Genomic DNA, 15842 nt, shown 5'->3' with positions numbered 1-15842 from the left:
AGCTGTTTTTGAACAGTCTATGACCTAATAATAATTCTTATATTTTAAAATAATTGTACAAGCAAAGAAGAATATCTGAGAGGGACAATGTGTGGCCTGCAAAGTTTAAAATATTTACTGCCTGGCCCTTTACAAAAAAGTTTGCCAACTCTTAGATGCGTCTTATGTATGGGTCTTCCCACTGTCTAGAGACTTTTAGGATAATTAACTTTTAAAAAATTGGAAACATTAACAGTAACTTAAAAAGTGTCAAAATTGTTGTAAAAATGTGTTTTAAAACAAAACAATTTAGGCTTACAGAAGTGTGGGAAGAATACCAACTTAAAAATACATTGTACATGGGTCTGGGTCAGAAATAGTACCAGCCCCTCTCTCCCAGCTCCAAGTTTAATGATGTCAAGTTCAAAGTTTGACATGAAATTGGCTATGGTGGAAATACAGTAGAACCTCCACAGCTGACCACTTCCCTAAGTTGACTACCTTCTTAAGTTGACCTAATTTTCATAGACTGGACATGTACCACTTGTACCAATCGGTACAGTAGGCCTAGTTCCTTATGTTGACCCCCTCCACATGTTGACCAGTTTATTACAGTCCCTTGGGTGGTCAATTTAGAAGTTCTGTTGTATTTACACCTCAGAAATTGGCCAAATCTACAGTCAGGGCCTTTTCTCCCCAGAAAGATAGTTTGAGCCACTTACAGTATACCTCTAAATGTATGTCATTTCATGTCTGAAGTCCTTTATAATCCAAATTGATGTATTTATCCTAGTAATAAAAAGACTTATGTTTTGAAATTTCATAGAAGCCAGTTTTTGATCTGATATAGATACATTTTCTCAGAAGCTGAAGCTAAAGGCATATATAGATATGTATTATCTACATAAGCGAAAATAACTAGATGACTAGGTCGTTGTATCACTTCTCAGCCTTTTGGATAAGATCAAGTGTAGATTATTGAGTCATTAAGTGAGAATTAAGTGTGTTAAAATATGCATGCATTTTCAAAGGTGAAACATGTAAAGCAGTGCCCCACACATGCAAATGATTCCATCTCTATTAGTGTCTGTTATTTCTGTGTCCAGACTCCAGTTCTGTGGAGCACTGCACATTCAAACACATGCCATCTAGGCCCCCGTGTAGAGTTGACATGGGATTTGGAGTCGGGGCAATGGACTGTCTGTCTTTGTTCGGCTCTTTCCCACCACGTGCTCTCAGACAGGTCAGCCTGAGCATGCCTGCCTCTTCTCATCTGCAGGCAAAGCTTCATGTCAGACAGGTCAGCCTGAGCATGCCTGCCTCTTCTCATCTGCAGGCAAAGCTTCATGTCACCCACCTTGCCAGTCAGTGGGAGGATAGACAAGATAATACCCAGGAAGGTGCTTTGCTGATGACAGCCTACCACACAAGCCTGAGGTGTTATTATCTTACAATAATCTGATCTTGAAATGTGTGCAGTGAGACTCAGGCTGACATTCTGTTGAAAAGAGGAAGTAAACGAGTCACATGTTCCCCTGCCTCTTACCCATTTCTGTCAAAAGTGGTGCATCACTGGCTGAAAATGAAAACAAAGCTGTCATAAAGGCTCACGTGAAAGTTTTTATTCTCCTTACAGGAACCTTGATGGCCCTGTGCATTATAGCAAAACTAAACTATTGACTGGAAACTATGCTGAACTCTACCACTATAGAAAAGTCACATGCATGTGTTCAATATAGCTTATTCATTTTGCAATTATGTAAAATATAATTTTTATAAAAATGGTTTATTTTGTTCTTTTTATTTTTTTGAGATAGAGTCTCACTATGTTGCCCTCAGTAGAGTGCTGCGGCATCACAGCTCACAGCAATCTCAAACTCTTGGGCTTAAGGGATTCTCTTGCCTTGGCCTCCCAAGTAGCTGGGACTACAAGTGCCCTCCACAATGCCCAGCTATTTTTTGTTGCCATTATCATTGTTGTTTAGCTGGCCTGAGCTGGGTTCGAACCCGCCAGCCTTGGTGCATGTGGCTGGCACTGTAACCACTGTGCTACGGGCACCAAGTCATTGTTCTTCTTCTTTTTTTTTTTTTAATTTATTTTTTGGGATTCATTGAGAGTACAAGAAACTAGGTTACACTGATTGCATTTGTTAGGTAAAGTCCCTCTTACAATCGTGTCTTGCCCCCAAAAGGTGTGGCATACATAAGGTGACCAGATGTCCCACTTTTGGCAGGACAGTCCCGATTTTTAACAATTTGTCCCACAGCGTTTTAAAAAAGTCCCCATTTTTGGAAAGAATGCATGACAAGCTAGGGAACAGTGGGAGAATGGGAAGGGAGAACAGGGAGGGAATATACGGTAAGGGAATATATGCCATGTGGCTATTTCGCCAGGATATACATTTTATATTATTTTTGTTAATTTTATAATGTTACACTTTAATAATAACAAACAATTGTTGAGAACTGATTATCAAGAACTGCTTATCAAAGTTTGCATTGTTGTCAGGCCCCGCCCCCCCAGGTCCCACCCTCCCCTCAATGGTGTCCCGCTTTACCAATGTTAAAATCTGGTCACCTTAGGCATACACCAAGACCCCACCCGCCTCCCTGTTTCCCTCTCTCTGCTCTTCCTTTCCCCACCTCTCCCTCCTTCTCATTGTTCTTCTTTTTAAAGTATAAATTGTGCTATGTGTTTGCAAAAAATGGTATTATATCAATATAATTATATTACTATTGGTCAAAGTTGGTGAAGTTTGTTGTAAAATCCTATTTAAAAATAATAAGCTTAAATAAACTGATAAACAACAAAATAACTACAAACTTACACGGTAAGATTGATTTAGGAGAGAGTCATACTCATCTTCTTGTTAATACTTGCTACTAGCTGTCTAGTGCCTCTCTGTCAAACTTTAATGTGCGTAAGAATTGCCTTGCTAAAATTCAGATTCCACGGCTGTAAGTGTGGTGTGGGGCCCAGTACTGTGCATTTCTCACAAGCACCTGCAGAATCTACAGACCACATTTTGGGTAGAAGTGGAGGCTATGTAGCAATTAGCAGGAGAAAAAGATTCTTTAAGCCTCTGCTGATTGACTGCAAATTCTATTCTGGATGCCAGTGTGAAGTCCCCAAGAGATAATGTCCTTTTTGCATAAGTTTTAACTAGTTGAAAAATGAAAGAAAAAGGTAAATGTTAAAGTGAAAGTCACTCCTTTATTATTAGGTGTCAAAGGTGAAAGATCTAGTTTAGCAAGGGAGCTGAATGGACTTACTATCTGATCCCCTGACAGGCCTATTCACCCATGCTGCCCAAGCAATGCTGACCTGCAGACCCCTGGGTGACAAGAGCTCCTGCTGTCTGGCTAGCTCACTCCCTAGAGGAGGGCTGAGTGGAGTTGAGAATGCCTAATCATCCTAAATTGACCAATCAGGTGGTGAAAGTATTGGTGACAGGCCCAGAGTTATAATGCTTCATGGAAAGTAAACATCCAGAGGACCCAAGAAGCAGTTCAGGTTACATTAGTGATGGAATCATCTCTCTCTTTTTAAAATGAAGTTATTTACTCTTTAATCTTGTTTAGTCTCTTACAAATTCCTTTCTTCCTTTATTTAAGAGTGCCCCCTCAAAATTTAAATTACGACTTAGTAGTTTATTTTTATATAGTCCCTTGATACTATAATTTGGTGAAGGGCCAAAATTCAGACTTACTATGCGGACCATGTGAATTTAAGGATGGGGAGCAGATGAGACCCAGGACTTTGTGCCTTAAGTAGAAGGGAGCTGTGTAGTGACCACACTCTCAACAGCTGGGGAAGCACCAGCTCAGATTGTGTCTCCATCTTTAACCCTTAGTGGGGAGGTTTGTTGGAGGGAGGCAAGCTCCTTGGAACTTATCAGCCACTTTGGAGATTTGGACTGGTGGGCAGTCTACACCAGTCTTCATCAGCATTTTGCCTGAGCTGTGCTTTTGTGCTGGCCAGCTCAATTTATTCCTTTGCTATGGAATAAATGTGTCACCCCAAAATTCATATGTTGGAACCTGATGATCAGTGTGATGATATTAGGGCCTTGGGCTGATTAAATATGAAGGTGGGACTGTCATGAATGGGATTAGTGGGATTAAGGGACTCCAGAAACTTGCTTCCTCTTCTGTCATGTGAGGACACAGGGAGGCAGCATCTTCTGTGACCCAGAAGATGGCCTTCACCAGGTGTTAAACTGCCAACACTTTGATCTTGGACTTCTTAGCTTCCAGACTGGGAGAAATAAATTTCTGTTGTTTGTAAGCTATCTAGTTTATGGTGTTTTGTTACAATAGTCCCCAAAGACTAAAGACCCCCTTGTTCCCCAACACTGGCAACTTGTTATAGGGACAGAGCTGCATGCCAGGCAGGGATTGCCATGGGGGCAGGATGGGGACAACAAAGATGGAACCTCAAAGGTTTCTTCCAGTCTCATTGCCTCTGCCAGTTGCTCTCCTGATCACCATCACATAAAATGGAAAACACCAAGGTAATAAGGAGAGCTTAAACCTGCAAAGACAAAGGCAGGAATTGGGGAAGGGGAGGCGCAGAGAAGAGGTTCAGAGACTAAACAGCATTGGGTGGAACTGATAGGTGGAGTGTTACAGAGTTAGATATGCTCACGAATGTATGGCAAATAAGCCTGCAGAAAGAAGCTCATCGGGGTGATAAAAATTAACAATTGGATGATAAAAATGACAATGAGATGCTACTACACAGCCACTAGAATGGCAGAAATCTAAAAAAATTAGCAATACCAAATAATAGGTAAGAAGGAGTTTGAGCAACCAGAACTCTCACATTCTTGGTTGTGATGTAAAACAGTGTAATCACTAAGGAAAATTAGGTTGGCGGTTCCTTAAAGAGTAAAACATACACCCACCCTACAGCTCTATGATTTTTCTCCTAAGTATTTTGCCAGTGAAAATGAAAGCATATGGCTATACAAAGACTGGGTCGCAATGTTCATGGCAGACTATTTGTAATAGCTTCAAACTGGAAACCGTCTGCAGTCCGTCCGCTGGTACGTGGATAAAGGTGTTGTGATGTTCTCACTAGTGGAATTCTACTCAGCAAGGAATCGATACAGCTACATGGGAGAATCTCAAGGTAATTATGCTAAGTGGAAGAAGGCAGACAAAAATAGCAGATCCTCTATGATTCCATCTATGTAAGTAAGAGTCTATAAAACGCAAGCTAATCCACAGTGAAAGAGAGCAGATCAATGATTGCCTGGGGACAGAGAGGTGAGTAGAGAGGGTGGAGGGAGGGGCTTTATGAGACTTCTGTAGTTGATGGATACATTCAGTATCTTGGCTGTGATGATGGTTTCATGGAGTATACATATGTCATGATGGACATTGTACACTATAAATATGCACAGTTTATTGCATGTCAATTAAATGCCAATAAAGCTATTCAACTTAAAAAAACTCACTAACCCTTTTGGGACACTCTGTTTATTGCTGTGGTTGAATGTGTGACAGCTGGTCACCAGGTCAAAGGTGATGTGTGCAGCCATCCCCGCTGCCGCCGCATTGCTCCCTTGACCACCAGGAACCTTGAATGATAAGAAATACAGTACAAATGAGAGACTGGGGACACACACTGTGACTGCTTCTGCAGTGTAGGGGCTCTGTGTCACGTCCCTTCCCCCCAGACCTGGGTGCTTCTGCTATCACCATCCTCCCCCTTCCTCCCACGTCCCTCCAGACAGTGCCGTGTGGTCAGAAGAATGCTGATCTCAGCCGCACTGCTGGCTTTACTCCCAGACTTCCCCATGTGGTTGGCTCCTTCCACTCAGCATAATTATCTTGAGATTCTCCCATGTAGCCGAATCAATTCCTTCTCCTTGCTGAGTAGACTCATACAGGTGAGTCCATCACAAGATGCTCATCCATTCACTGGCTGATGGACAGTTGACAGTTTCCAGTTTGAAGCACACCATCTTCCTAGGGCTGTTGTAACAAAGCAGCACAAACCAGGTGACTTACAACAACAGAAATGGATCATCTCAGCATGCTGGAGGCTGAAAGTCAGATCACAGTATCAACAGGGTGGGTTCTTTCTAAGGCCACCGGTGGGGATCTGTTCCAGGCCTTTCTCTGGTATCTTTGCTGGGAATCTTGAGTATCCTATGCTGGGTGGAAGGGTAACTCCAATCTTCACATGCTTCATCCTTGGGCATGTTCTGTCTCTTCCCATAACATTCTTTCTTAAGGGCAGCAGTCATACCGGGGTCTGGCCTACTCCAATACAACCCCATCTTGACTAATTACAGCAGCAACCCCCTTGTTTCCAAATAAGCCTACATCTTAAGGTGCTGGGGGTTAGGACTTAACATACGAATTTTGTGGAGTTTAAAGATATTTATCTTCTCAGGGCCGTAGTTTCCTCACCTGTAAAACAGGGATATTAGTAGTGCCTACACTGCAGCGTTGGTAAACAGATCCAGGTGTTTAGAACCTGTAAAGCACTTTGAGGCATCCCCGGCACACAGCAAGCAGTTGGTATGTGTTAGCTCCACTAGTCTTTCACTACCGTATGAGCAGATTTCAAACCTGAAGAGCTTTTTTTTTTATTCTGGATTTACAAAATAGTACTCTTCCCATCTCATTTTTACAACACTTTAAAAAATAATAGACTGGGTGTGGTATACCAGCGCCTAGAGAATCCAAGGCAGGAGGATTTATTGAGGCCAGAAGTTAAAGATCAGCCTGGACAACAGCAAGTCCCAGTCTCTAAAACATACAGAAAAATTAGCTGGGCATGGTGGCATGCCCCTGTAGTGCCAGCTACTTAGAGGCTGAGGCAGGAGGATTGCCTGGGCCCAGGATTTTGAGGCTACAGTGAGCTGTCATTGCACCCCTGCACTCCATCCTGAGTGATGGAATGAGACCCTCTCTCTAAAATTAATTAATTAATTAATTAATGTTCAGCAGTATATGCTGAGTACTAAAGCCCTGAGGAAGTGATGCTTCTGTGTGCTAAGTAGTCATGGAAAGACACCCTAATGGGAAATGATAGCAGACCTTGAAGACAGGGAGGGGGATGGGATCCTTTTTTCCAAAATCCCTTTTTGTGTATCTGATTTTGGGGAAAATTACTGATTGTCTTTGAATTTCAATTTCTCTTCTATAAAATGGGGTTAATACAGTTATGGTGGTGATTACATGAGATAACTCAGGTAAAGCACTTGTCAGATGCCCCAAATATAATAGGGACTCAATGAATATTTTTTGTAAGTACTGAAATTGCTGTTGGCAAAGACTTGGGAAAATTGTTAGGAACAAGACTGTGACTTTGTTTTTATTTTATTGTTTTTTGAGACAGAGTCTCACTACATTGCCCTCGCTCGATAGAGTGCTGTGGCATCACAGCTCACAGCAACCTCAAACTCCTGGGCTTAAGCGATTCTTGTGCCTCAGCCTCCCTAGTAGGTGGGACTACAGGAGCCTGCCACAACACCCAGCTATTTGTTGTTGTTGTAGTTGTCATTGTTGATTAGCAGGCTGAGGCAAATGTATGTGGCCAGCATCCAAACCAGTGAGCTTCAGGTGCCAAGCCAAGACTATGACTTTTGAGCAGAGAAAAAGTTTATTTTATTAACTCAGTAATTCCACATCTGAGTACAATGACATCTAGTTTTTTAATGATGACCCATGAGGATCAAAATACCCAGATGACAGCAGTTACTGTTGTGCTCTCTGAAGAAGTGGGTTTATAAGTTAAAAACAGCACTTTGCAATATGGCCACAGGAGGTCAGTAGTAAGCTGTGGGTCTACTCTACAAGGAAGCAAAAAACTTTGGAGTCTCTGTTAGGTATCTTTAACTCATAAATTCTTTATTCTAAACTATAAGTACAGTATTCCTTCCATCTCTTCAGATAAATTGACAGGTTACCATGAATAAAGTATGCTTTCTGCTTATAAAATGGAATAGGCAGGCCCTAACTCCTCTTAGAAGACTCATGTACTATGATCCTGGTGTGTTTGAATGACTATTTTTACAAGTGTATGTTTTGCTTACGAGTATTGCCACATGTAACACACTTTAGATCACAACTTTTCAAAGGAAATACACTCACACACGTTAACAATGGAATTATATTAAGCATAATTTCAGGTTTCTTTGATGTTTGCAAGGGCTCTTCAGTTATTTGGATTTCATTATTAAGGTGATGGCTTTTCTTTCTCTAGCCTTGATTTCTCATCTTTAGATGAGACAATGGAGGTGAAGTGCTGTCATCAAGCCTTAAACATTTTGCACTTCTGGACGCCCAGTATTCTTCCTATCTGGGACAAGACCACAGATGAGTGGGAGATAGGACTTGCTTCCTGCCCACTGGAAGTCAACGGGAGGGAGATCCTTTTTCTTTGACTCAGCTGCTAGAGCACCGGCATCTGATCAGAGTGTAGTTGGGCATCTCAAAGGCTTGGACCATCTGGATATTAATTGTGAGGGCAGGTGTGGGCAGGTGGCCTGAGAGCAAGTACCTGGGATGGTCCAGTACGGTGATGATGGGGGTTTTCCTACTGTAGTTTCTGCCTAAACAGAGTTCTCCCAACAATCCCGGGAGCTAATTTATATCATATTTATATTTCTAACAAACCCATATTTTATTTTTATTAGTCGGACAATCTGCTGTTGTTGACAACCAAAACCACTGGAGAATGCAAGCTTCAACATTAAGTTCACGTTACTGGTTAAAGGAGTCTGGCTGGTGGATAGTAGAGTTTCTCCTCAGTTTTGTTTCTTCTAAGTTTTATTTCACAATACAATCAATGACTACAGAAAAGGAAACCTGGATCATTTATAAAAAGTGGCTCAGTGAGTAGGGCGCCAGCCCCATGTACCAAGGGTGGTGGGTTCAAACCTGGCCCCGGCTAAATCGCAACAACAACAACAAAAATAGCTAGTCATTGTGGTGGGCGCCTGTAGTCTCAGCTCCATGGGAGGCTGAGGCAAGAGAATCGCCTAAGCCCGGGAGTTGGAGGTTGCTGTGAGTTGTGACACAATGGCACTCTACTGAGGGCAACATAGTGAGACTCAGTCTCTAAAAAAAAGGGGGGGCTACTTTTTTTTTGACATGACAGTAGAAACAGTGTTTCCTAGGCTCAGAGAGCTGGGGTTCAATCATCCTGCAACTGTCTCTGAGCAGCAGAGTTTTCTGAGAATGGCTGTGCGTGCTCTTCATTGTTGGTTGCCTAGATGAGGTCATTAGGTCCCAGTCGCTTCCCCTTCCTCCAGATTGAGGGGCTGCACCTAAGTTTGGTTCCCATGAGACAAATGAACTACCTAGCTCATACTCCTACCCCACTGGACCCTAAATGAGACTAAACAGAAATATCTCTGAAGTCCACTGGTAAGGGAACAATAGAAATATTGCATACAGGTGTGTATGCCTACACATCCAGGCTCAGCACCAAAGCCCAGATTCCGATGCATAATCATACAGTGATACTATATGGCCACTCACCATTGTACCAAAAGGTAAATATGTTAATTTTTATTTTTTTCTGAAGAGACTATGGAATAAAAGTTAAGTATTTTCTCTTCAGATGATATTAGAAGAATCATTTCTTTAGTTTTTAAAGTTAAATGTCCTCTATATTTGAAATGTTTCATTATGATTTAAAGCCTGTCACCACTACCAAAAAAAAACCCCCCAAACCCGAACAAAAACTCCAACCCCAAACTACTGCTATTTGCTTCTCCAAACTGCTCTGTATTGCCTGAGATCACACTTGCCAGGACAATTTTCTTGGTAGAAGATCTTCCGTTTCTTCTCTGGTCACCCCATGCCCCAGCCCTCCCCTTGGGGATGGAGGGCTCAGAAAAAATGTTTGATGAAAATGGGCTTGCTGCATCCTAGTATGGGAAGCCATTTCTATCATCTATATTCCAGGTTGACTATAAAACCATCTTATAAAATTGGTTAATTATACCAGGGTTCAACTGTTTAATATGGTGGAAAAATAGTGTTTGGGGCCGGTCTGAGGTGAAGAGATTGGTAGTGAGGGCTGACTCAATTTATAGCTTTTACTACCAGTAAAATCTGAAGTCTTGCAAAATCTCAATGGTGCTTAATTATATAAAACCAAGGTAATTTTTCTTGCATCATCAATATTTAAAAGCCTCTTGGCTGACCATGTTGGGACACCTATATTTTGAAGCATGTGAGGAAACAGCTGTAGGCACATTTATAAAGGGTATACCAAAGGTTGTCCATATAGTCACCAACAGAGGGAAAATAGGAAATTATAGATAAATGTATCTTTATTTACAAAATAGTCATTACAAAATTTTATAAAATATTTACAGAATATTCTCTGCATGCTGGCCAGCTCTTTGTAAAATTTTGTAATGACTATTTTGTAAATAAAGGTACATTTAGCTATGATTTCCCATTTTCCCTATGTATGGTGACTTTTTTGGTGACCTTTGAGATACCCTGTAGCATTCCATTGAAAAATAAGCTTCACACCTACGGTGCATCTTACAAGGGTACATGTGAAACTTACTAAATGTAGAATATAAATGTCTTAACACAATACCTAAGAAAATGCCATAAAGGCTATGCTAACCAGTTTGATGAGAATATTTCAAATTGTATATAAAACCAGCACATTGTACCCCATGACTGCATTAATGTACACAGCTATGATTTAATAATAATAAAAGCTTCAAATTCAAGATGTGTACTTTCAAGTTTGTAGTGTTCACAGACATGTTTAGTACTAAAAAAAGTTAAAATGAGATAAAATCTTGGGGAAAAAAGGAGGCAGCTCATTCCCCTCAATAGTCTTTGTTTTTTGACAAAGCAAGATGTCCTTGGGCTTGAACTTCTCTTGGAACTTAAAATAATGTCTTTTTTGCATACTATCCTTTTCTTTTAATTCTTAAATATTTTCAAGCTGACTTTAAAGTCTTAAATGACTCCTTTCTATACCAAACACAGACATACTTTGCAGAGCTCCTTTGTAACAACTGTAAGTGCAAACCTCCACGCTAATAGATGTCTGGAATGTTATTTTTCAAAAATAAACACAGGCAAAAAACATAGGCAACAAATTCTAATTAAGAGAATGCATTTAAAATCATGGTGTAGTAGGAAAAAAACAAGTTATTCTTTGTCACTGATACTTGTAAGTCACTCGGTGAGCCATTTTGAGACACCTCTGTCAGTAGCATGCAAAGCTAACAGCTGGGGCTCCTTGATAGCCTTCTACTCAGCACCATGCTTCCAAGCCCAGGTTTACAATTTCTGATTTGCAGTGGGTAGGCATACTTGTCTCCAGATACTACATATCAGAGAGCTTTTAAATAGGAAAAAGTCATGGCGAAGAAGTCATAGAGTATGTATTTTCTCCTTCTTTTAACTCTTTCGGAAAGTAAAATATTACTATTAGCATACTAGGTCTTCTTATAAGAAATCATCCTCAGCTCTTAAGTTATGCCCTTCCTCCTGGAGTCATACTTAATAGCCTCTTTCTTTACCTACCTTAAAGTACAAAAAGCCAACCCTCCAAATAGTTTGAAACATTCATGTGGCATTTTGTCACGACTCTTGTTGAATTCCAGTCTTTGTCAGCAAAATATACTGGGGAGAAGAACGTGGACCCTGGACGTGGACTGATCTGTGTTCAAATAGCAGCAAAGCAAGATGTCCTTGGGCTTGAACTTACTGAACTTTGGCTCATTCTGTGATGAAATGGGTAAAAACAATGCCAAATTCATTGAGAATGACAATAATAGCTAAGATTCACAAAGAAATTTTCATGTGCCAGCTACTGGCTGAGAGCTTGATGGAGGCTTGACAGTTCAGGAAAACTGAGTATGCAAGGGGAAGGTCACAGGCAGTAGGCCAGAGAGATGCGAATTGATTCTCCCTTCCCACATCATTACAAATTCTTGTACGAATGATTTTTAATGAGAATGTAATGGTCTAAAAGACATACCTATGGGCTTGACTATTTCCCTAATTGAAGAGCATTAAGATTGTTTCTACTTTTTCTTGTTTTGCTATTAAAACATGCACTATAGTAAATATCATTGTGCACGAATTTCTATTTGCATTTTGAACATTTTCACCATTGGTTTAGAAGCCCAGAAATATAATTACTGAGTGAAGTGATATGAACATTTTAAAGCCAATTTGCTTTCCAGATTGGTTTCCCTAATTTTTCCATCTTATCCCACTTTTGCCAAACTGAGTATTATAATTTCGTCTTTTTCTAGTTGATACGCGTGAATGGTATTTCTTTTTAACCTGAGATTTTAAAAGTACTAATTAATTGAACAATGAAAAATTAATGACAATCTGTATTATCTTGTTAACTGAGAACTCCGTAAGAGTTCTTCAGACACTAAGAATATTAACTTTGTTCATTAAACGTTGTGAAAAAATTCACACCTCACTGTCTTTTAATTTGGTTTATACCAAAGTTTAAGATGCAGAAAATTTAAAGTTCTATGGGATAAACATTCATCAATTTCTTTTCTTTGTAATTTCTATGGGTTTTATAGTCTAAAAGATCTTTGCCTTTCAGAGAACAGAAAAATAATTACAGTGCTTTTTTCTAAGTTTATTTTTCGTTTGAGTTTCTTTGATTTAATTCTTTGGTCAACCTAGGATTGTTCTGTTGTGTGGTGTGAGAGGACGATGAGAATTTTCTTTTGGCTGAACCACAAAGATAGGCCCATAACTTAGGTCCTGCTAAAATAAATAAAGACATCAAAGGCAAACACCCAATGCCAAAAGTCAAATGATGGGTTTTCTTATTAGAAATGTTATTTTTGTAAGAGAAAGAAACTTAGAAAACTTATGTAGCCCCAGATTTTTTTAAACACAGGGAGATCTAATTTCTTTTTTCTTAGTTATTCAGACATACGATACACTGTTTTTCTTTTTTGTTTGTTTTTTACCTCATTTCCAGTATCCATGTCTGGTTGTGTTGGTGTTTTAAGACTCGGAAGCCCATATATCTGTCATCTTACACACAAATTTACATTCTTCATTGGGCTGCCCACTCACCTTCTATATCTTGTGAAAATAAAATGATTACCTCCAAGTGAATGAGCCATGTAGAATTGTGATGCAAAGGGCTTGCTGGGTTAATTTTGTGCCACATTTCAAGTTAAGACCTCAGGAGGGGATCCTGATTGAAATTGAAGCCTACACATAAATAAATCCCCAGCCAATGCTTGATTTGAATAGATATATGGGAGTTGGGGAAAGAATTGACCAGATGCTGGACCATATGATAAACACAGAGGATCACGGTGTGGTATAAAAACTGGGCAGTTCTACGGTACAGCTGGCCGTGCATAATCTTCTGCTAATTTATAAGGCAGGAGCATCTGCTCGCTCGCTGCCACTCTCCAATTTTCAAACGGCCTCACCCTCGAGTCCCTTGTTCAATTGAATAGCTGCAGGAAGCTGCAGGAGGAAAAGGAGGGTGACCACTAGGGAAAAATGACATGGCCCAGAGCCCTGCGTTCAGAAGGAAAGGGAGAGAGACTTCAATTCTTGGTTTCACCCTGGATTTTTAGTCTCATCCCGACTCAGCCTTCTTTCTTGAATGGTGGCATTATGAAATTGCTCTTTTATTAATAAATGGAACATCTTTGGTGGCTGTCACTGGATAGGTCTTTCTCTATAAGAAGTTTCTCTCTGCCCCTTCATCTGTAAGAGGAGAATTTAGGCCAAAGTAAAACTTCACACTGATTTCAGTTCAAATTTGTATTAGTTCTTTAATTCAAATCAATTAGTATTTACTGCAGACTACATAGACAGGCGCTATGATGCCCTCTTGGTCCTGTAAACCCCCTTCCCAAAGCCTTTGAGAGGGCCTGTCCCTCTTCTCACTATTCTTTCTCCCTCTTAATATTTTTATTTCTATTTCCTGCCAGGGCAGACTGGGGTTATGGTGGTGACATGGCCTTAATTTCCTAGTAGACTGGCCTCAGCTTTCTGCTATCTCTCTGTTTAATCCCATTTCTGGAGGCTTAAAATATTTTAATAATTTTATTTTAAAAGGGACATCTAACACCAATATTAAAAGACCAATAGGAGGGTGGCACCTGTGGTTCAGTGTGAAGGGTGCCAGCCCCATATACCAAGGGTGACAGGTTCAAACCTGGCCCTGGCCAAACTGCAACAAAAAAATAGCCAAGCGTTATGGTAGGTGCCTGTAGTCCCAGCTACTCAGGAGGCTGAGGCAAAAGAATCACCTGAGCCCAGGAGTTGAAGCTTGCTGTGAGCTGTGACGCCACAGCACTCTACCGAGGGCAATAAAGTAAGACTCTGTCTCTACCAAAAAAAAAAAAAAAAGACTGAAAGGAATTATCATCTTAATGACAGAATTTTGTTTTCTCGGAAACATAGGTAAAGTGATTTAAAAAGGAGGCCACTTCACTTTCAAATCACTTTCTCGGGAAGAAAACCACTAGTCTAGGGATTAGAAGAGGCTTTAGTTTTTATTCTACCACTAATGCAGCCTGTGATGTTGGTGACAGCACTTGGCCTCTCTGAGCCTATGTTTCCAGAAGATCACAGTGGTGATAATAAGACCTCCAACCTTAAAAAATTACCTTTTAAGATATGAGACAGTAGACAAATATGTGGTTATGATTAGATTTATGGACACACGGAATATTAGAGCCATAATAAGGTGACCACATAATTTATCATCCAAGCGGGATATTTTTGAGAGAGGAAAAAGAAGTGAGAAGTGAGGACTGAATAGGATCCTGGGATAATAGTAAACTGTCCTGGGAAGGCCTGCACATGTTGGTCCATAAAAGGCTCTGGAAACCATAATCTAATTAGGCCTAGTCCTAGCTTTGTCTTTGAACACTACTGTGTCACTAAGAGAGGACTTTTAAATAAATAAAGAACTTTTCCACCAATATCTTGTTGAGTGTTAGGGAAAACCAAGCACATTGAGAACACTCAATGATTGCTATGTCTGTGACCTTCCAATGTTGCCCTTTGACCCTGTGTCACATTGGCTGTTTGTACTCCCTTGAGCCTCCTGCCCTCCACGTCCCATGGTATGGAGAGTGGAGTGGGAAAGACTCATGCCGAGAGGTTGAGATGATTTCTGCAGTGCTGGGCATGCTGTGGGCAAGGGGCAGGGCTAACCTTTGACCTGTTGATTTCTCACCCTCTCTCTCCCAGGGCCTGCATGCTGTCCTCAAATGCCCGTGATCTTCCACTGCGTCTTGCTCCCAGACCATCTTCATGGATGATGCTCTGGGGTTTGCTGTCACAGTGTTTCCCAAACTCCTCTCTGGTAAGAGTCTCCTAGGGTGCTCAGCTTGTGGTTCTGCCAGAAATTCTGGGGTGGGGCCTGCTGCTCTGTGTGCTTCCCCGAGTTTCTGGGCCAGTCTTGGGATCACATGAATCTGAGACACATGAATTCAATAAACATGAAAGTTGAAAAATGCCCTGAAGAACACTTCAGGAGTGGTTCTCAAAGTGTACCTCTCAACCAGAGCATCAGCGTCACCTGAGGACTTGTTGGAAATGCAAGTTATTGGCCCCACAGAATAGGAACTATGGAGGTGGGGCCCAGCAACCTAGGGTTCAGCAAGCCTTGCAGGTGATTCTCATGTCGACTAAGATTCCAGAATCACTGATTTAGACCCACACTTTCTTGTACTGCATTTTGCAGACGAGGGATGTGGGCATTTTTTCTCTCACTTTTCAGCACCCTGGGCTGAGGTTAGGGAGGGGCGAGTGCTGTGATCCCTTGGTGGTCACACTGGTGGGGGATGATAGGGGAGGTGGAGGATTATTGGTGGTCATGGCTCTCACCTCCCTCTCTCTGC

The sequence above is a fragment of the Otolemur garnettii genome, unplaced genomic scaffold, assembly GCF_000181295.1.
Source record: "Otolemur garnettii isolate 467f Iridium unplaced genomic scaffold, OtoGar3 scaffold00042, whole genome shotgun sequence".
NCBI classification, from domain to species: Eukaryota; Metazoa; Chordata; class Mammalia; order Primates; family Galagidae; genus Otolemur; species Otolemur garnettii.
Note: the sequence above shows the minus strand (reverse complement) of the source record.